At 37.9% G+C, this 23,179-nt stretch overlaps 1 protein-coding gene and 1 long non-coding RNA gene across 4 annotated transcripts in view; one reads left to right on the top strand and one right to left on the bottom strand.

The window, feature by feature from the left end:
- LOC120428492 (protein RCC2 homolog) overlaps nt 1-23,179 on the top strand; it is a 115,270-nt gene that overhangs the window by 3,470 nt on the left and 88,621 nt on the right. The gene's annotated exons all lie outside the window — the stretch shown is intronic.
- Nucleotides 12,458-22,966, bottom strand: LOC120428498 (uncharacterized). Of its 3 annotated transcripts, none has more exons than XR_008211866.1 (6): nt 18,379-22,966; nt 14,331-18,317; nt 13,864-14,268; nt 13,545-13,796; nt 12,982-13,484; nt 12,458-12,924 (listed from the first exon to the last, which is right to left on the bottom strand). It is a non-coding gene; the product is annotated as an uncharacterized LOC120428498 (long non-coding RNA). The 3 variants fall into 3 exon arrangements; XR_008211867.1 differs by having other exon boundaries at nt 14,331-14,832; nt 14,907-22,956; XR_005607117.2 differs by having other exon boundaries at nt 14,331-22,954.

The raw sequence follows: 23,179 nt of genomic DNA, 5'->3' as shown, positions 1-23,179 counted from the left end.
AGCATAATTAAACAATTGTTGCGTAGCCAAACAACGAGCTCGTAATATGTAAGAAAGACTGTAAAATTCGAAAAGCGCACACACACTGGCACAGTTTGTAGAATTGTCAAATGTACCGAAAATATATCCATTTCTCTCCGATATGGACGAAGCAACTTTAATCAGTTATTTTATTGATATGGTGGCAGTTTAGTGATTGTTTTTGCAATGGGATTGTGCAACCCACCAATAAAAACACATTGCCGGTGGTTGGAGATTCGGGGGACGGCTCTCATGCATGTGCTGAGCGATGAAAGCCGTGACGCTGAGTGTCAACAAGCGGTAAGCAAAAGTGGTGAATATTTTGGACCTAATGGGCACCTAGCGATTTGCCAAGAAAAATGTGAAGAGTGATATATTTTTTGCTTTATTTCTAATTTAGGAGGAAAATGTGAATGATCCTTGCCCATCAAAATTAAGATAATGACTGCATGTATCATTCTCAAGTGGCAGATCCCTGCCAGATTCAGTGAAATGCTCAATTTCATTGAATTAAGTTTGGTATACCCAAAATACGTACTAGGCCCAAAATAGGGACAAATACCCTACGTGAGGGTCTCTAAGCAGCCGTACTGTGTTCCAAAAATCCAAGAATGATAGAAGAAAAAAAAACACTGCTGCGGACGGTGTCGAAATCATCGCAACCAAATTTGGGGAATTAGCCGCTTTGCAGCAGATCAAACTTTGAGATTTTCTTACATTTTTCAGTTTTATACTTTCCAGAAATCCTTTTCCTACTCCTTGTGATCGTCCTTCACTAGAGTACAACGTATCAACAAATTTTATTCATTTTAATTCATATTTTTTACTCAATAATGTACCGTGCAATTATTGTTCAGTGTCACTAACAAGATTAATTGCATTTTCCTGCTCGCTCCGTCGGAATCCAATTCTGCCCTTTACTGTGTGTCGTTATTGCTCTGTCCTGTGGGTTAGCACAGAAAATCACTTTATTCATATTTTTGAGCAGAACATTCGCGATTAATCTCCAGTTTCCTACAGTTTTATACAGTTAATTTTTGCCCAATTTGATAAAGATTATTTATGAATATGATTAAACATTATTTCAATAAATGACCAGGTAGCAGTTATTGATCAGCCCGCCTGTGTGCTTCTAGCAGATGCGGTGAATGAAGCTGATGTAGGTAATCACGAAAACACAAAACTTTAAAATTCGATATCTCTGGAACGAAACATATTCATTTCTGTCGATAAGTGATTCTTATGTAAAATTGACCGGGGAACACGATGGTGAGGTCAAATAAAAAAAATAAGTTGGGGTCGTGGGGCAAGACACATGCCCTAATCAACTACAATATTCGGCTAATTGATTACAAATTATCAGTTAGTTGATTAGCGTAACACTAATCAACTGGCGCATTCCCACCCTCTCGAATTATCTTGGTAGGATGATAAATCTGTCAAAAATGTCAAAACAACAAACAAACTTTTACTTAACGTGTGTTTGCTGCGGCAAATTTTTTCTTACTGTCCCGGAACGGCCACGAATCTTAATGGCCCACTTTTCCAGGTGGCGGAAGAGGAAACTTGTTTTGTTTCCAACTTCCATCGAAATAGGATGGTCTGTTTTTGTACCTTACGGAAGGAGCGAGAACTGGGTTGAGTGCAGGTAAGTTGAGCGTCTTTATCCTAGACATTTGACGACGGGTTTAAGAATTTGTTTGAACCGCTGTGTACCTGGCCGGTCTTCGCAGAATTACCTCCACGATACACATTGTCTATTTCCATCAAGACTATGACGGTGCTGCGGCTAAACAAACAGACGAACTTCCACGGCCGTCGGAATGCTCGCCCGAAAAACAACGCTCAAGAATAGCGCGTCAACACCGAAGGAACATCCACAGCGGCGGGTTGACGATTTTTTTTGACGACGACACTGTGCTGATAGACGAGTGCGAATTCTGCTTGCGGCCATCGAACTCGTGGGGATTCCCCGGTTACCTGTCCTGGCCACGGGCGGGCTCCCGGAAATCAAGGACAAGCTGAGAGTTCCAGCGAATTGCAGGCGAAGAAATTCCAAAATAAGGAACTCGAAATGAAACTAGCAACTTCTTCAAGCTGATGAAGGCCATGGTCATCTCAAAACACTATCAACAAACTTTAATAACAGGTAGGAAATTTGCAGTAACATGTATTATCCAATCCTGGGTGCAGAATAGTTGTCCGCAAAGCGGCCTCAATTTAGAACTGTCAAAGCGGAACCAATTTACTGTTCGCATAATTATACCAAGAAGTGGCAAGTATTGTGATCGATCTATAATTTATTTAGTCAGGAATAAAAAAAAACATCGATGGCTATTGAGGTATTCGAAGTCAAACATCTTAATAAGATTGTTGAAATCGAGATTGGCATAATTCGTCGCTAAAATTTTATAATAGCTATGTCTCACGCAAAACCTATGTTTATGACGCTTTTTTAAATGTTAGCGACGAATTATCAATAACTATGAATAGTACTTTCCAAATAATATTGGATAATCTTACTCCGATATTATCACTACACATCAAAGATACATACCGTAATCTGGGGTCAATCGGGACACATGGGGCGAATTGGGACAGCAGTTTTAACCATGTTGGAGCACAATATTTTGATTTTTCTGGTTGGTTTCGCTTAGAACAGACTCAGACCATCAAAATGTGTACATCCATTTCCAAATTTAAAAGCTTTAAGTGCTCTGAAAAATGTTGTTCCTATTCAGACTGTAGTCCCGATTCGCCCCAGATTACGGTAATCTCGGAACACCCATTCGGTTGCTCTTCTGATTCACGAAATTCCACCCACTTTTGACACAATTTTTCATCACGTGGAAAACAAAAAAAGGCCTCTTTTGACCGCCCATCGTTTAGTCTATGAAGAAAAAAGTGCGAAGCACTTAATTTTTCATCGAAAACATCAACATCAACAGATCCAAAATGTTTCATAATAATTCACTTCAGCAGCAAAAAATATGTCACGCTTGAGCTTGAACATAGCCTTCTACTTTGTTTATGTTTGCAGCTGTAGTGCAGTTGTATTAGTGGGGAGCAGCGGGGAGCTTTCGAAAATCACGTTACGCATTCTGTCTTTTCAGCACCCAGATCCAATCTAACCTCCAGACCAGAATGGTAATTGTGGTTTGGTTGAGCGTTTTAGCAGAATGCATTACTATGAATACAAAGAGACGAGTTGTTCCTTTTAATTCCGCTATATATTTTTAGTCGAGAACAGAACACTGATGAAGTCTGCAAGTAGTAGACGAAATACGTATCTGTCAAGATATTAAAAATATATAGCGGAATTAAAAGGAACAACTCGTCTCTTTGTATTCATACCAGAATGGTAGTTCTTCGATGATCTAATTTTTCCAAAATTTTTTCTTGCCCTCTCCCATACAGAACCTGAACCGACATCGGTGGCTTGTAGAACGCCAAAGAGGTGCAGAATCTAGTCGGATGAAAACGCAGGCAGGTTCTTGTGAAATCGTTGGAAAGTCAAGGCAAGAACGGGCATAATGACGAGTTCCTCCTGCGTCCTGCAATCTGAATCAGCTGACACATTTCGGTCAACGAGTTGCTGTGCTGCGACGAAGAATCGTACGGTTCGCTGCGAGTACTTTTACAGTCCTGTCTTCCGGATCCGACCGACTCATGGAACGGATTGTGGTCGTGCTGGAGATATCGAACAGACGCTAGCAGAAGAGGAAGAAAACGGTCACTACTTTCAGCTTAACTTGTTCGTGCATGTAGGTAACTGCGAGCCGAGGCGTCGAATCCTCGATCGACCCGTTAACAATCCCGGTGACAGCGTTACGAAAGCGAACGGTAATTCTGAACAGAAATTCCCCACTTAAGCTGCACGTGCCGAACGGATCTCTCTTGAAGTCTGCTGACTTTGAACGCATCACTCCGGCAGACCCCCAAAAACAGCAGAGCACATCCTAAGGGGAAACCTCAAAAAATTATTGAAATGTAATGATTACGTATGAAATAAACTTTATGTGGGAAGAATGGGTAAGGGGGAGTGGTTTTGGTATTTTTCGAGCGATGTTCATAATTTGGTTATTTGCGCTTCCGGACGCGAATTGGCGATCATATCAACTCCAACGGCAAAAGCGTGCTGCACTATTTCATACTTTATCTAGCTCGTCCAACGTCACGACTTCCAAGAAGGTTCTCCCGGAGGTAGCTCGATTCGAACGGTTGTTGAATCATTTGTGTCATCACGCATTTCATGATAGGGAAGTAAAACGTAGGTTCCGGCCTCAGTCGTTTGATCATTCCCGTTGTATTAGTCTTCTCCAACAAGAAATGCAGTAGCTGGTTTTAAAACCGGTGGAAGGAAAAAAACGCATCAAAAAAATCCAAAGGATAAAAAAGAAGCCCCAAATAAAACAATTTTCCTCACATAAGTTTAATTGTTTGCAGGGCCTTATGCGTGGCCTTATGCCGCTTTCTTTCATTCTTCCGGCCCGGTAACGGTCGTAGCCTCACATGTCCCGGATGCGTTTCTTTAACTGGGCACAGCTTGTGGAAGAGAAACAGGCGGACTTTTGGGCCGGACACCCCGTGGGGGAAGCTGAAGCTTTCGTTGGACATCCGTCGAGGGCAGGCCCGTGATACTGACGTAGCTTGCTGAAGCCGCTACCAAATGTTTGGTGGCGCTGTTTCGGGAATAACATTTCAGAGGGTCACAAATCAAAATATAATAAGTCTTATTTAATTTTTTGGAAAATAATCCTGTAGCTACTCATATTGATTCTTTTCATTAAAATAAACCATAAATGCCGCCACCAACAATATATGTTTAGCATCAGGTCTCAGGCAAATCTTCCCAGCAGGTGTCTTTTTCAAATCCTCTGAAATGTCTTCCGCAAATTCTTATTTGGCCAATGAACTTACAGATCATCATTATGTTAATTTAAATCTGCAATTTGAGGCGGTTGAGCTCAACCATGTTGTTGGGAAACCTTAAGAGCGAGTCCACGAACAGGGCATAGCCTAGGGCATAGCCCATTGTTAGGGACGTTATGGGGCTCACGTTGTGGGGTTTTACGAAAAAGCATGTATTTGAGTCAAACAAACCAACTTCTATTATACCCCGTGGTTTGAATGTGTTGGTAAATTTTCGACAAGAAAGCCAAAACAGCTGTTTTTAGACATAAAAGTTCAAATTTAGACTAATTTTGTTGTTTTGTGTCTATTCCTACTGAAACAAATTAAAAAATATTCAAATATTGTGCAAAAACATTGCTAAAATCACTTCTCAATTCACCCCATGTGTCTCGATTTGCCCCGGATAATGGTACACATTTAATTTCATTTTAACTAACGAAACAAAAATAAAGAAAAAAAATATTTTCGTCCTTTCGATTTTGCGCCCTTTTCGTCATGTTACTCCCCATAATTTTGACACTAGACACCAAAACTTTGGTACTTTTTAGGCTTCAGTGACATTGTATGCAGATGACAGCCGAAGCATCCCCGTGGTCGAGGGCAGCTTCCATTTGCTTTGGAGGCCGTGTCCCATTCGCCGACAGCTCCTTGTCCTTGGACTCCTTCTTGTGCAGCCAAAATTGACCGGATTATGCAGGCCTCAGCCTTGAGTTTGCTGCTGGTTGTGGCCACGTCGAAATCCATGTTCCGGCAGTAACCGGAACTGGCATATACCGGTTGAAACCTCACAACCAATTACTTAAAGAAACCTTCGGTTCAGACGAAAGTAAAGATTATTTTCAAACTGTCAAAATGACATTTCTCAACGACAAGATTACTTAATGTAAGATGGGAATGGGATATCAAATCAGCGCTAATCAATTAGCTAATTGACTAAAATCATCGCTAATTAATTAGTGTAAAGATAAGCATGAGCATGAGCATGAGCATGAGAGACCACCCATGGTTGTCCTTCTCCGTTGCTGAACAGGACCGTAATCTCCTATCAATACAACTGACCATACGCTTAAACGATCTAATGGTGTTTCCCTTATCAACAGCATGTATGAATGCGTTGAAAAGATAAAACATCAAGATCATTAAAACTAGATCTGAAGCAAATAGGTAACAGTCATTGGCCACCAACGGCGCCCGCCATGTCAGTTTGTAGATCTCGAGGGGATTGGGACGGGAATGTTAGTTAGCACAGGTTGCTACAAAGGGTGGGTTCTATACGATATCCACACCCCCACGTGTGCCGGAAAACTACTTCTACTTGGGATTTTGTTAGTGGGTAAGGGTAATGGCCAGGATTCAACATAGAGGATGATGATGCGACCCAATAATCAATAAATTTTGTTTAATGATGTGATGTATTATGCATTCTCAAGGCAAACAGTCGGAGGATGCGGATGAGATTATTCCCGGTTATTTGGTGTTGAGTTTAGCATAAATGATTCAATCTTAGACAGCCGGCTGTGGAATAATAAAACCAACTAAAATGCGAAAACGCGAAATCGCCCGGACCGAAAAACACACACAATTGGGGGGAAAACAAAGACGGAAACGGCAACGAAAATCCGGCGTGTTAACCGCGACCCGCACCGTTCGAATTCTCCAAAGCAACTCATTTTCACATTTTTTATAACTAATTATTGCAAAACAACTGAATTAGTGGAAAATTCATTTTAAAACACTTTTTTTAATTTAAACAGGGACAAAAACGCCTACAGGAATAACATTTAACTTCCAGTCCTGTTTAAAATGATTGATTCCATAATATACAATGGATCTTAAGCTCCTGTTTTTTTTTAGTTTTTTGCAAATTTATTGTTTTTTTTTTCCTGAGTTTTTTTTTTGAATAGGTCCTTCTTATACACTTATAAATCACGATAGCTTATAGGACCTTCTAAAAAAAAACTCTAGATTTGTAGATTTTGGAATGCTATGATTCAAGAATTTAATGAATTTATTTTTTATGATTTTAAAGATTAAAACATAGATTAATTATGTAGTCTATGATTGAAACGTTTACAGATTTATAGAATTTCATTTAAAATATTTTGATTTTATATTTTCAAGATTAGTAAAGTTTCTGGATGCTTAGATATTAGAATTACAGCTTTTAAGATTTGTTGATGCATAAAATGGTTTTATTTTTTTGATTAATCAAATTTGGATAGTATTGGATTTAGGATTTTTTAGATTTCTAGATTGTTAGCTATTTCGAGAATATTTAAATTAATTTGAAGCATTTTAGATTTATATTACATTTTAAATTTATTGATCAAGGTTTTTAAGTTTGATGCTACCCTGAGATTTTTTGGTTTTTTTCAAATTTAAAAATTCTTAGATTTTCATATTTTTAGATTTAATTTTGAGTAATTATAATTACGGGTTTTTAGATTAAGGATTTTAAATATAGTTTTGAGTTTTCAAGATGTTCACTACCCCTGTACGCATTAATGTCCCATATGCATTTGCATCACTTTTGAATTAATAATGCAGGTTGCAGTACTCTTAATATAACATTTTACATAGGATTTTTTATATTGTTAAATCTCAGAAAGTTGAATTTTCTTCTCATTTCAAGATTTTAGATTTGAAGATTTTCAATAAAAATATTTTTATAAGATTTTTAAGATTATTTTTTTTATTTCTATAATTTTAAATATTCGGATTTTATATTTCATTGAGATGTTTATATTGTCGGATAGATTTTTAGATTTTCAGATGTTTATTTTGGAAACATTTTACAGTAGTCTAGTAATTTTTTTTTTTCAAAAATAAACATCTGAAAATCTAAAAATCTTTGATTATTTGGAATTACTATTTTTTTTAAATTCGAGTTAATTATTTATTTTTAATTTCAGATTTTCATATTTCAGAAAAAAATAGTTTTGATAGTTTAAGATTTAATAATTTTAAGATTTTGACTATTTTGAATTAGAAGCTTTTTTAATTCAAGAACTTTTTTTTAAATTCTAAAGATGTTCGAACGCTTCCCGACCTTTTTTTTATTAGGTCCTATAAACATATGTAAGGCAATAGGTTATAGAACCTTTTCAAAAAAAACTCTGGATTTGAAATTTTCTTTTTTTAGTTTGATAGTTTTCAAATGTTTTGATACATATTCAGGGTTTCAGAATAATTTTTATAATTCTAGATATATTTCTAGATGTTTAGTTTTTTTCTTCAGATTTCTAGATTTAAATTCTATTTATTTTATTTTGTTTTATTAGATTTTTTGTCTTTTGATTTTTATATTTTTGATCTCATCATTTTGTGTTGTCTTCAATGGTTTCTTTTAGATTTTTAGATTCCAACGACTTTTAAATTTTAAATTTCTAAAGTTTTTCGATGCTTATCTAGATTTATGATTTCGTAGTTTTTGTTTAGACATTAAGTTTTAGTGATAGTGGTATTAGATTTTTAGCTATCTTGCTCTTTCGATCTTTTTTCTCATGAGATCATCATGTATGATTTTTAGTTTTTTTTTCTAATTTTAAGATTCTTATGACTTTTTTTTTATTTCTAGATTTTTTATGTATTGTTTTAAGATATATAATTTTGGATTTTTTAAATACATGTTAAGATTTTTTTGTTTTAAGCATTCGAAGTTTTTAGATGTTAAGATATTTTGATTTTCAGATGTCTTAATTACCGCGGTTCAGATGTCTTAATTACCCGCGGTGTAGGGGTAAGCGTGATTGCCTCTCACCCAGTCGGTCTGGGTTCGATTCCAGAAGGTCCCGGTGGCATTTTTCGAGACGAGATTTGTCTGATCACACCTTCCGTCGGACAGGGCAGTAAATGTTGGCCCCGGTCTAACCTAGAGGTTATGTCGTTAGCTCAGTCCAGGTGTAGGAGTCGTCTCTCTGGGTCCTGCCTCGGTGGAGTCGCTGGTAGGCAGTTGGACTAACAATCCAAAGGTCATCAGTTCGAATACCGGGGTGGATGGAAACTAAGGTGTAAAAAGAGGTTTGCAGTTGCCTCAACAATCAAGCCTTCGAACACCTAGTTTCGAGTAGGAATCTCGCAATCGAGAACGCCAAGGCAATGCTGTAGACCGAATAATTTGATTTTTTTGATGTCTTAATTCTTAATTAGTAGATGTTAAGAATAAGATTTTGTATGATTTTTATATTTTTGATTTTCCTAGTTTTTTTAATTGTTAGCTTTATTTTATTGCTTATGTTTTTCAATTTATATTTCACATTCTTTAAGTATGAAAGTAAATGTAAAGATATTCATAGTTGTTTTTACCAACAGGTTTTTAGTTTTTTTTTTATTATTTTAGAATTTATTAGATTTTAATTTTAAGGTTATCTTTTTTTTTTTTTTTGATTTCAGGATTTTGAGATTTAATACTATGATGTTTAGAATTCTATATTTTTGGATTTATTTTCAAATTTTATATATTTTAAATGGCTTTAAAATTTTATATTTTTTAGATGTTAAGATTACTAGATATTTTGATTTTTCGATGTCTAATTTGTAGATGTTCAGTTATATTTTGTTTTGATTATTTGATGTTAGATTTTTAATTTATTTTTTATGATTTTAAAGTTTCTTTTCATTCTAAGATTTTTAAAATTTAATATTCATTTCCGTTTTCGAATTTTTAATGATATAAATACTTCTAAATGTTTATATCATATTATTTTTAGCTTTTTTTTCATAATTTTTAGTTTGACAAGTGTTTTAGTTATTTAGATTTTCAGGAATTGTTTTGTAAATCCCGAGAAAACAGAATACTGTTAACCTGAGGTGTTGAAAGGTAGCTTGGGAGGACAGCTATTGTTTTACAATTCGATTTTGAGAATTATTTACCTAAACCTAAAGAATTACCAAAATAATTTAAAAAAAAAATCATCATTCCGGTACAAGAATCGAACTTACGACCGCTGGATTGGAAACCCAGCACGCCACTAGTCGAAACCCATCCCGTGGTTTATGGATGACCCCGTGTATGGGAAATGGGAAAATTTTGAAAATCCTTGGATACATCCCCTGGTAAAATTAAGTATCTGTGCTAACTTTTACGGTGTTTAACAAATCCACATTATTTTGCTTTAATTAATAATTTATGTAGTTATTTTACATCAATATTTTGCATGAAATAAAAAAATACAATAATATTTACATATTCTATCATTTTAAATAAATTTTACTTTAGGACCTTTTGCTACATATTTTTACAAGATTAACTTTTCCAATATAACATTTTTATCAAATCTGCGCCGAATAAAACTAAAATTTTGTCCTCTCCCCCGCACAATCGTTATCAAAACAACGGCCTTTCTTCGCGGAATCCGACTCATTAGCTAATTGACTAAAATCATCGCTAATTAATTAGTGTAAAGATAATTGATTAACTGTGTCTTGCCCCTCGGTTGGGGTGTTTTGAGATACGGCCGTTTAAAGTTTTCAATTGCGCAATACAGGTAGATAAAATAAATTAATCAACATTTTGATCACGGAAATGGATTCTACGTCCAATTTCCTTCAAAATTGAGTCTAAGACCGACCTTCTAAGATTTGTGGTTCCTGAGCTATCGCGGTTTGAAACTAGGAGGTTTGGTCAAAAATCGCCAAAAGGTCGATTTTTTGGGGAGGTACAAAAATGGAGGGGGTGGTCCGATTTGGATGAAATTCGGGATTCTTGCATGTTTTGATAGTATCAACAACCCTGCCAAATTTGAGCAGGATCGGAGAGGGTAATTTTCAAATTCTGTTCCGCTTCAGATGGAATGACCCATATGCTTTTTCATTATTTTTAGTTTAATGCAACGTAATTTTTTAAAACATTAATCAAACTTTACATGTTTTATAACAACAGTTAAAAAAAAAGTTTTGTTTTGATGCTTTTAACAGTAACTTAACAAGTTCATGCAAAAAAAAACAAATTAGTACAAAACGTTAAATTTTTAGGCAGAATAAATGCGAAAATAAAAACACTCAGCATTAATTTGTGAGGCATTATTACAAAATTTACTGCAAATTCAATAAAAATATCGCTAACAACTGCTAGTTATTGACTACATGTACGAATATTTTTCTGAATTCAAGTAAGACAATAGTTAAAATATAGCTAGAAATTCGGCCCAGCCTATATCGTTAGATAATTAAAGAAAATATATATCAACACTTACATAAATTATGTCTAATTAAGAAATGTTTTGTTATAAAATACTAATAATTTGCTGCATGCAAAAATATTTCGGTTGATACAACGAAAAAAAATTGTTGAAAAAAAGTTGTAAAACATGTCCCAGCCAGTCTTCAACAGAATATTCCACAATGTTTCAGCTGAAAACAAGAAATTTTTTGTTAATTTTCTGAAAAAAATATTCTAGCAGTCGACTGCTAGAATTTTTTTTTCGGCCATTTAACCAACAAAAATGGCAATTCCAAGTATTTTTTAGTTAATTTTAATTATCGGTGGTCAGCAATTTCGGGTTAACAAAATCAACAATCGATTGTTGAAAAAAAGCTGTGTAAACAATTAACCCATACTTTTAGTTAAATTAACCAAGATTTTCTTAGATTTGCCCCGGCCGGTCTCTCCGTGTACCCTCGCAGGGAACCCAAGCTCAAATATTCATCTATTAGGTTCTAACTTCGCAGGGGACTCAAGCTGAAACATTCAATATCCACGCTCTACCCTCACAGGGGACTAAAGCTCAAAACTCCAGCAATCACGCTCTACCCTCTCAGGGGACTCAAGCTCAAAAACTCAAAATATTACGCTCAACCCTCACAGGGGACTCAAGCTCAAAAACTCCAATAATCACGCTCTACCCTCGCAGGGGACTCATGCTCAAAAACTTCAAAAATCACGCTCTACCCTCTCAGGGCACTCAAGCTCACAAACTCAAAATATTACGCTCTACCCTCAAAACTCTCCAACAATTAAATACAACAATTGTCTAAAAATGCTCATGCCCCCTTTTCACATGTTGTTCCAGATATTACGAATCTCCCTTGGTAAGTTTTATCGAGCTGTCAAATCGCAACATGGAGTCAAACTTTCTGTGCAGTTGCTGTGAAGCTTACCAAGGCTTTTCAAAGAGTTTAACTCCATGTTGCACGCACACACTCTCACTTTTAATTTCTCGATACAACATAATAAAAATATAAACTTAAAACTTGGTGAAAATTTTGCTCGATTTCTTTTTTTCAGGAATTCATTTTAAATTAAACATCTTTTTTAAATATGTTTAACAAAATTTGCAATATGCTTTTCAATTATTTTTAGATCAATGCAACGTAATTTTTTAAAACAATTAATCAAACTTTACATGTTTTATAACAACAGTTAAAAAAAAGTTTTGTTTTGATGCTTTTTAACAGTAACTTAACAATGCAAAAAAAACAAATTAGTACAAAACGTTAAATTTTTAGGCAGAATAAACGCGAAAATAAAAACACTACATGTCAAGATATTAAATTAAAAGGAACAACTCGTCTCTTTGTATTCATACACTGAAGATCAGAATTACACCAAAAAGCGTTGAATCCAACCATTTTCGCACAAGACCACGCTTGGACCACCGTGCCGTGTAAACAGCCCGGAACACATTGGCTGGATTCTGGGCAGAAACGCATCCAATGTGTAAATTTTGATTCGGCAGAAGCCCCCTGGTGGCAAAAATGGGAAGCTATCGAATAGCGGGAATACTGTGCTGCCATCTGTTAGTGAATAGAAAAAGTTCTTTATTTTTATTGATTACTTTCAAATTAAAAAATACAGATTTTTTTTATTTCACAACATTACGTAATATACAATAAATCTTCTACTGTTCCAACTACACTTAAATTCATAATCGTTGTTAATCTTCAAAAGTAAATGTAGTGGTCCATCAACTGGTCTGTGACTGGTCGCTTGTTGTTTTGTCCCCGATGGCTGCGAGCGTTCCGAGGAACTTGGCCGCATTCAGTTGGATACTGAAAAAAGAGCAGTTTAGAATATTTAAACAAAATTGCATTATGGCTCAGACTTACGCGTCTTTCTTCAGCGGCCTTTTGCAGAATCACTTCTCGATCACGATCTCGCAACCCGTCAGCGTGGTTCGCCAAAAGATGTTCATCTCGCGCTGTTCTGCATCCGTCGTGTCCGCGGGACGTTGCCCAAACAGGGAAACTCGGAAAAGCTTGTCCATGGCCAGCGGATTCTACATTAGATGTGATGTTCTTGAAGGCGCACTGGAGGTTTTGGTGGGCGACAAGTTGACGCGATCCTTGATGTGCAGCCCGCTAATGTCGTCACCCTCTCCGATCGGTCCTTTCGGCGACAAGTTGTGCAATCCTCCGGCCGCTGTACCCCTGGTGCTGGGTTGTTAATACTTGCGGCTTTCGGTTTGAAGCGCCGATTTAGTTGCAGCTACACGACGGAGCTGAGCCGGCACCGTCCTTGTTGTGGGGACCATATCCGGAACGGTCTTTATGAGCTGCGGTTGATTGGTTAACGCCTGATTTGACTCGACGGTCCCGACCGATTTTGGTTCCTGAAAATAGTGGGGGAGAATTAAGTTCAAGTTTGATTAGGGCGTTCAGCGAAACTTTACGCATTGATGTGTTAATGTTGCTGGAGTTGACCGTGTTGTTGGTAGAACTGCTGACCGGCATTTTTTTTTTTTGGTGGAATGATCGTTCTGGTCGGGCATCGCTGGAGGACCACCGCCGCGGCTCATGACTGGAGGAATGTTTTACGGCAGATCTGTCGTATTCCGTGCGGCCGACGACAGGGATTGATCGAACCAACCCAGCATGTCGGAATTATGACCAAACGTTGGCAGTATTGGGTTGATTTCAAGAATCTGCGATCGAAAAAAGAAATAAATCAGTGCCAAACCCAAAACCAATCAACCCAAACCAAACACTCACCTTCTTGTGGATTGCGGATGATGTACAGCTGGTCCTGGTGGTTGGGCGGAGTGTGCCACGTGAGCGGTGACCGCACCATTTACCGCTCGCTCGACTTGTGCGCCAACTGGGGCTGTCGCAGAATTTACGAAGGCACTTGCCGCGGATTCCAGGTCGAGTTCACCTGACCGAGCCCCCCGTGGGGTGGATTGTGGCCAGACATTTTGGCGGAGCTCAAAGCTGGGAGCTTGATTTTTTCCTGCTGCTACGATGATGAGAGACAAACGGAAGAGGAGGTTTGCCTCAACTGTTTTTCACGCCCAGTTTGCTCTTTAACAGGACCGGAGAACCTGCGTCTATAGGGGAAGTAGCTGCATTCAAACTGGACACTGGAAAAGTCCACTGTTGGAACAAGGAGTTCCTAACCTAAAAAAAAGAAGCATCGGAATCAAAACAGACCCAGAAATATTGTGATCAAGTAAACCTACATCCTGAAAAAAATGTGGTCTAGTGGCCAAAAAGAAGGAGCACCCGGACATGGTGGGATTGTTTATCCGGATTGCGCTGCTTGTAAGCAGTTTGATTGTTATCAGCAGCGAACAGATTTAGCCCAGCGGCAGATTCTGACCAAGCTGGGATCTTCTTGATATTAAATATCAAATTTTGCTCAGCTGATCGCAAACATCTCTTCAAGCAGTTCCTCCTTCAAAACGCCGGAAGTGAGCGGGTATGGAAACGCAACCCGCAACTGCCGGCCTTACAGATCTGGTTCGTAGCCGTACCGTCCAACATCCAAAGCAGGTCGGCTTCCCGGGTAAGGGCGCTCCTGTTGAACAACCCTAAGCAACGCGGTCCAGATTCCGCGGCGAACGGACTATTCAGTCGAATTCATGTCCGGCTGGTGACGTCGAGCTGGAGGAAAAATGGGCAGGTGATGGGCACCGACTCGGTGGAGGTCACGCTGTCTTGGCCGGAAGAATCATGACGAGGCTGAGGGTAAACAATTGATTAATTTTTCAGCTCAAACAGCCAAAGAAAAGCTTGTAAAATGCAAATAAACTTACCAAAAATGCAAACAGTAAAAACCAACGTGTTTTTTTTCACTCTTCGCTACACGTCAAAGTCCAAGACTTGTGGCGACACCCACCGGCAACTTTGGCGAAGCAGGCGAAAAGGAATTTACACATTGGATGGATTTTCGATCAAAAACCATCGCGATGTGTAAAAGCCACACATCGATTTAAAAACAACCCGGTTTACACATACAGTGTGTCGGATCGACACATTTTGGTCGTAATTTTTATCTTCAGTGTAGTAATGCATTCTGCTAAAACGCTCAACCAAACCACAATGTTGATATATATTTTCTTTAATTATCTAACGATATCCCAGTCACGACGTTCTAGCAGGATTCTAGCAGAATTCTTAGAGAGCTGGATATTCTTAGAGCATTCTAGCAGAAATGTTCGACCGTTCTAGCAGGATTCTGACAGAACCAGCTCTGCTAGAATATTTCGTGACTGGGATAGGCTGGGCCGAATTTCTAGCTATATTTTAACTATTGTCTTACTTGAATTCAGAAAAATATTCGTACATGTAGTCAATAACTAGCAGTTGTTAGCGATATTTTTATTGAATTTGCAGTAAATTTTGTAATAATGCCTCACAAATCAATGCTGAGTGTTTTTATTTTCGCATTTATTCTGCCTAAAAATTTAACGTTTTGTACTAATTTGTTTTTTTTTTGCATGAACTTGTTAAGTTACTGTTAAAAGCATCAAAACAAAACTTTTTTTTAACTGTTGTTATAAAACATGTAAAGTTTGATTAATGTTTTAAAAAATTACGTTGTATTAAACTAAAAATAATGAAAAAGCATATTACAAATTTTGTTAAACATATTTAAAAAAGATGTTTAATTTGACATGAATTCCTGAAAAATAGAAATCGAGCAAAATTTTCACCAAGTTTTAAGCTTATATTTTTATTATGTTGTATAAAATTAAGTGTTGTATCCACTTACCATCACTGTGAAATCATCCGATAAGTCATCTACAATGTTCTCAGGTTTAGTTATTTTTCTTGTGGTTGGAAACAGAATTTTCACTAAAGTGAACCTTTTGCTGCAAATAGACATGTGAAATGTATTAGTAATTTAATACAAAATTCTTAATTTCGGCTATAAACTGAAAAAAGGAACGTAAATAAATGAAATTATATTGAGGAAAGAAGAAATATCAATAATGCTACTTACCAAAGTTGCATTAATTTAACAATTACTTTTAATCTAATCTAATCTAATCTAACCCTAGCGCAGCCAGTCTTTCGAGGGCATCCTGGAGAATGCCTTAGGTTGATTGACGCCTAGCATCTTCTTGTCATTATCAACATTTGCAATGCGCCATTGCATTAACATGCATTGAAACATCACAAACGTCGAAGCGGCCAGACCAACTGCGTAAAGTTAACCGCAAAGATGATTCGTTGAATTGGATTGAGTTTGAGCACGAGTGTTCAAACAGCAATGCATTTCTGAATCTACAGGGGAGGAAGAAACGTGGGGATCCCCCGCTCACGTTCCTATTAGTTATAGCAATTAATCGTTGGGAGCACCATGCTAAGAAGTTTTGGTGCTCCGGGACCCTCGGGGATGGGACATTGTATTTCCACAATGCCCTGGACACTTTTGCCATGGTTATAGCGCCACAACTCGCTTTCTGTGGATAAATAAAATATGAGTGGATTTTATCAAAACAAAATTACACATGTTATTTTACGAGATGCAACACACAGAGCATAATCGAGATTTTCAACGTTAGCCACTTATTATAAAATTAACAACATAATCTAGAGATTAATTTGAAAATGCCCCAGAAATATTAGGAAACCCAGAGCTTTAAGGACCCTTGCAAAAAAAACAATAGTAATGTTGAATAATTTCAAAGTTATTCAGATGTTATATGTTGGTCAATAAGAGCAACCATGGGCGTTGGAGGGTTAAAAACAAGTTGAAATTTACTCACATTTCAGTACACGCACACACGCGCATTAGCTGGAACGTACTCACCAGAAATAAAGCTCTTCCACGTCAGCACCAACACAAGCAAGAACTTGCAGAGCGACTGCGAACGCCACACATATACAAGTATCTTCGATGTCAACCTGCTCCTCGGTGGCGCTGCGGTCTGGTGCCGCTGCAACTGCTGCTCCTCTGATGCATCTGTTGGTCCAAATTATGGAATCTGGATGCAGTTGAGGCAAGTCTGGCTGGTCATATTTCACAATCCCACAGTAAAAACATTTCACCACAGTCGAATGTCTCTAGCAATTTTTTCGCATTAATTTAACCAGGGCCTCGCCTCGAAACGTCATACAGGAACAAAAGCTGCGTACCGAAGAATGGCGGTGGACGCGTTGACGTTTTGGAATTTTGACAGTCTGGAACGGATGAATTACCCTAATATCGCACATCATAAATACTGATTCGGGGTAATTTGCTAATTTGTCAACTTGTGCCTTTTTATGGAAATTACTTTTAAAAAGTGTTTTTATTCGAATTTAACATTATAATAAATTGCTATTATAGTTTGGTAGCGTTATACCAGTATAAATTCAATAATTAAATTTTGTTTTGTCTGAATTTGGGAGGCATTCATCATTTAATACACTTTTTGGAAAACTTATTTTGTATTTTATTGCCTAAAATAAATATATCAGTGCTAAGGGGTTGGAACCGGTGGAATCGGGTCTTTTTGGTGCGTTGGAGTTGGAATCGATGAATTCTGAGAAGCTGGAGTCAAAATCGCTAAATTATCTGCAGTCGGAGCCATAGTAGGCTTACTTTTTGTCAATTTTGTATGGACGCTGTTGTTGGAGTCAGAGTAGGTTTCTAAGTCGGATCTTTTTGGAGTGCTGGAGTCGTAAATCTCCAGAAGCGGGAGTTGTAGTCGGATTCGCTTCAAAACTATGTAGCTTTGCAATGATTTCTTGTTGTTCGAAATACGTATATTCGGAGCGAATGTTTGAAAAAAAACGTAGACAAACTATTATCTTTTACAGTTTTAATTTTCTTGAAATAAGTACATTCTTGTGTTGCAACTTCTCCAGCTTCCGCAACGGAACATCCCCGGAACGTGATTCAACTCTTTCAGCGGAACGTTGCCTCGTTCGGAGGGCGCAGCTCTGTGCAAGGGCGTTCTTGTCTCATTCTCCTGCTCTTCAAGTGGAACGTTGCTTCGGCCGATGGAAGCAGCACCGAACAGGGGCGTTCTTGACCCGGCCCGTTCACTGTTTGTCTCATTCTCCAGCTTCCGCAGCGGCAACTTGCCCAGAACGTGCTCCAAATCCTCCAGCGAAACCATTCCTTGTCCGGTGGACGCAGCACTGCACAGGCTCGTTCGCTTTTAGGAACATTCTCCAGCTCCCGCATCAGAGATCTGTCGCGTCCAGCAGGTACTTTTTGCTGCAAACCAGCGCTACAAAGATTTATTTTCAATGTACTCATAATATACTCAACAATCGACCAAAAGAACATACCTGCTAGTAGAAGACTTGCTGCAGTCGCAATCACCGGCAGTATCTTGTGATTCTGCGAAAATTCCACATAAATACAACGCATTTTACATTTAGCAGCAGCAACTAAAACTATTATTACTTTTGAATCAAGAAAAAAATCGTGTTTACACTTCGCAATGTTTATAAACAAACGCCGCCATATTGCCAATGTTGTTCGGTAGCTTTTTTCAGGCCATCGCCGGGGCCCTGAATTTAACAATTACTTTTGGCAACAAACTTTCATTGCATTTGATTCAATTTATTTAACGTACTTCGATTCCTGAAAAAAATATTTTGAGTTTTACTTACCAGTTTATTGAGCAGTCGTATTGCAACAAAACTTTCAAGATAATAATTATCTTCTTTTATATATTTTATATATTTTTATTTTTTTTATATTTTACTTCATCTCTATTTTTTATGTTGTTTATGTTGCTTACACATGGCATTTCTATGTTTTTTATAATTGATGATTCTGGAAAAAAATGGTTCATTAAGATTTTATCCGTCGTAAGCACGAAGCTTTTTAATGATTCAGTTTTCTAATAAGAATCACATTAGATAAATTATTGTGCAAAAATAAACCCATACTTACTTGGATTATCCAACATTTTGTTAAAAATGCCATGTGTAAGCAACATAACGGGCTGCTCTATCCACCGGGTCCGGTGGTTTAGTGGTTAGCGTGGTAGCCTCTGAATCCCAGTATGGCCTGGGTTCAATCCCAGACGGACCCGGTGGCATTTTTCGAGACGAGATTTGCCTGACCACGCCTTCTATCGGATGGGGAAGTAAAACGTCGGTCCATTTGCGTAAAAGAGGTTTTGAGTGACTCACCACACATAACCTTCGGACGCCTAGAAATGAGCAGAAACTTGCAACAGAGACCACAAAAGACCCGGGGGTCGTTAAAGTGGATTACTTTGCTTTTTTTTTTTTTGCTCTATCCGTGAAGAGTCGGCCCGCATTTCCTTTCTATTGCCCTCTCGTTCCATCAAACATTCTTCTAACATGTTCAACTCACTCGCATTGGAGGTCCTCATGGCAAATCGTCCTCTTGCTCTTCATAGTTTATCACCTGCAAAGAAATCATCAACAAACCTACTCACCAATTCCACCTCCCCAGTTGCAACACTTTGATGTGCCACTTCAACATTAGCTAAATAGTGTAAGTTTCACCTTTCACATCCTCTCACTTCATAATTAACAACACAAACTCAACAAATCGACCGCTCTCGTTCGAATCCTGACTTCAAATGACAGACGTAAACAAACCCAAGTTCATCTTTTAAAAATTCAACCAAATGTAAATTATATTCAATCAACAATTTTTTTTATTTTCCTAAAACCAAAGCTAACAGTCGAGCACGTTCATTCGAGTTCGGGAAATCTGTTAGCTTTTTGCCTCTAGCATTTTCAACAAACAGGTTATTAAATTAATACTAAATTTTAGTTATTCTAACGGAATATTGGCAGTAACAAGTACGTTTTTGTTAAAATTAACGAAAGTAAAATCAACAATTTTAATTGTTAAAATTTCTGGGCACGGTCTCTCCGTGTATACTTGCAGACTTCATCAGTGTTCTGTTCTCGACTGTCGAGTCAGAACACTGATGAAGTCTGCAAGTAGTAGACGAAATACGTATCTGTCAAGATATTAAAAATATATAGCGGAATTAAAAGGAACAACTCGTCTCTTTGTATTCATAATATATCAACACTTACATAAATTATGTCTAATTAAGTAATGTTTTGTTATAAAACACTAATAACTTGCTGCATGCAAATAAAATTCGGTTGATACAACGAAAAAAAATGTTGAAAAATAGTTGAAAAACATTTACCAGCCAGTTTTTAACAGAATATTCCACAATATTTCAGCTGAAAACAAGAAATTTTTAGTTAATTTTCTGAAAAAAATATTCTAGCAGTCGACTGCTAGAATTTTTTTCGGCCATTTAACCAACTAAAATGGCAATTCCAAGTATTTTTTTTAGTTAATTTTAATTACCGGTGGTCAGCAATTTCGGGTTAACAAAATCAACAATCGATTGTTGAAAAAAAGCTGTGTAAAAAATTAACCCATACTTTTTGTTAAATTTACCAAGATTTTCTTATATTTGCCCCGGCCGGTCTCTCCGTGTAAGATTGCTGAGATTTTGCACTTCATGCAAGGGTTTTTCTGAAGGGGGGATGTACCATGATCCCAGTCACGAAATATTCTAGCAGAGCTGGTTCTGTCAGAATCCTGCTAGAACGATGGAACATTTCTGCTAGAATGCTCTAAGAATATCCAGCCTTGTAAGAACTCTGCTAGAATCCTGCTAGAACGTCGTGACTGGGATGTACCGCGTAACGCAACCATATAAATTAAATGGCAGTGTTCCCTCTGGATTACTCTGTGGTACATTTATCGAACCATACGACTTGGGGCAATATGGGTATCAAAATTCATGGTTTTCGATACTGGTAGTAAAAATTACGGGAAGGTTTTCCCGGGAGGGCGATATGGGTATCCAAATTCATGGTTTTTGGTACTGTCCCAAGTCGTATGGTTCGATAAATGTCCCCGGTAGAACCTTCCCCAGGGCAATGGAATAAATTGATTACTCCTTTATTTGACGTCCTAGCCAAATGGTATCTTCGGAAGAGTTGTTGTACTTGATAAAGACTATCTTTTAAAGTTATCACAGACAACAGACGTTTGGGCTCGATTCTTCCCTTGTGTAAATCATCGCTACAGATTTTTTAGTTGTGGCAATCCGTTTGTGGCGCTGCAGTCGCTTTGCCCTGACACATTGCCCGCTGTCAAAATATCACTTTCCGCCTACTGTCATTTTACATTTTGTTGGTTTTCAACGTTTGTAATCGTTTGTTCTGGTTCTGGTGTTTGAGGATCGCTTGCACTAGAAATCCGGTGGGGGAATCTGACATGCCGGGGAGAACATTCAAGATTCAGGCCTTTGGTATGGCGACGAGGGTTCGCCGGAAGTGGCGGCACTTGAAGGTGGGGTGGGTTTCGAGGGCGTTGAAGATGTCTTGAAGGTGAGCGTTGAAATGATCGTGGTAGTTGGTTTGTCGGTTCCGGAGATAATCTTCGGAATGCGGTCGTTTGGGGCCAAAACGTTTACGGGGTTGGCCGTGATCATAGCTCTTGCTGACGGCGCCGATGACATCCAGACTTTACCGTGTCATACCTTGCTGTTTTTCCTTCTTCGACAGTTCCGGATTGTTTCGTTTCTGGTTACGGATCTTTTATCCTCCAAGAAACGCTTGCCCATCCTCCCGATTTCCACCGGGTCTTCCCTCCTTTTCGCTCACCTCTGTTGGTTTTGTTTATAAACACAACCAGCAAGAATTTGACAGCCTCAAGCGCGGCCTTGGTTGCTGTGTTTAAAAAAGCATCAGACTAGACAATTTTTTTAATATCGATAATTAAATGAAAAAAAAACTTCCATGTGCTCGTGAATCGTGTTAATTAATAATTAAAGTAGATTTACTATAGCATAAAAACATAATCTTTACCTTTTTAATTTTTATTTCGAAAAATTGAAATAATATATTTTTAAAACATTTCTGGGTGATGCATTTTCAAACACACCTTCTCAGAAAACCATCATGGCTGCTTTAGAGAGTGGCAATAGGCTAACAGATGGCGCTAGTAGATTAGCAGGATGCGGCAGCCATGTTTTTACACACGATTTTCAAATTATTTTGTTCTAGCCGCTACGTCTGTTGTCTGTGAAGTTATTGACATATAGGGTGACGATCTTCCAGGGTGTCAACCAAAAACTAACTCTGTTGGTTGACGTTGTAGGGCTTTGGTGTCTTAAGCAAAGTTGTAGAGTAGAAAATTTCATGAAAGTTGGTGGCCATGGCCCTGAGGGAAGGTTCTACCGGGGGGACATTTATCGATCCATTCGACTTGGGGCAATATGGGTATCAAAATTCATGGTTTTTGATACTGGTAGTGAAAATGGCCATTTTGACAGGATTGGCCACACCCGGAGTGGCCAGTGCCCTGGAGAAGGTTCTACCGGGGGGACATTTATCAAACCATTCGACTTGGGGCAATATGGGTATCAAAATTCATGGTTTTTGATACTGGTAGTGAAAATGGCCATTTTGACAGGATTGGTCACACCCGGAGTAGCCAGTGCCCTGGAGAAGGTTCCACCGGGGGGACATTAACCGAACCATACGACTTGGGGCAATATGGGTATCAAAATGCATGGTTTTTGATACTGGTAGTGAAAATCGCCATTTTGACTGGATTGGCCACACCCGGAGTGGCCATGGCCCTGAGGGAAGGTTCTACCGGGAGGACATTTATCGAACCATTCGACTTGAGGCAATATGGGCAATTTATATCCACAGAGGTGCCATTGATTGAAAATATTTAATTAGAAATAATTATTCAGGATGAAATAAATTGGCAAAGAATTAAAAAATATAAATAAAAATAGCATGATTTTTAGAGTTTGGTACAAAGTTCTTTGTCATATTGGTCATGTAGAACACAACCACCTGCACCTTTTATCTTCAGTGTATACACTTTTTGCAGTTCGGGCACCTACCCAGTCAAATCAATCCGAATTCTGAAACGGAATCTAATTAGAATCGCATACAAATTCCGTTTCAAACGCAACAACCGGTTCCGTGTTCGAACCGGTTGTTGCGTTTGAAACGGAATTTGTTTACGATTCTAATTAGATTCCGTTTCAGAATTCGGATTGATTTGACTGGGTAAAGATGTAACTTTTACACAAAGCAGTTCGTATTT

The sequence above is a fragment of the Culex pipiens genome, chromosome 1 (genome assembly GCF_016801865.2).
Source record: "Culex pipiens pallens isolate TS chromosome 1, TS_CPP_V2, whole genome shotgun sequence".
Classification (NCBI taxonomy): domain Eukaryota; kingdom Metazoa; phylum Arthropoda; class Insecta; order Diptera; family Culicidae; genus Culex; species Culex pipiens.
The sequence above is the reverse complement of the archived record's forward strand: the minus strand, read 5'-3'. Positions and strand labels throughout refer to the sequence as shown.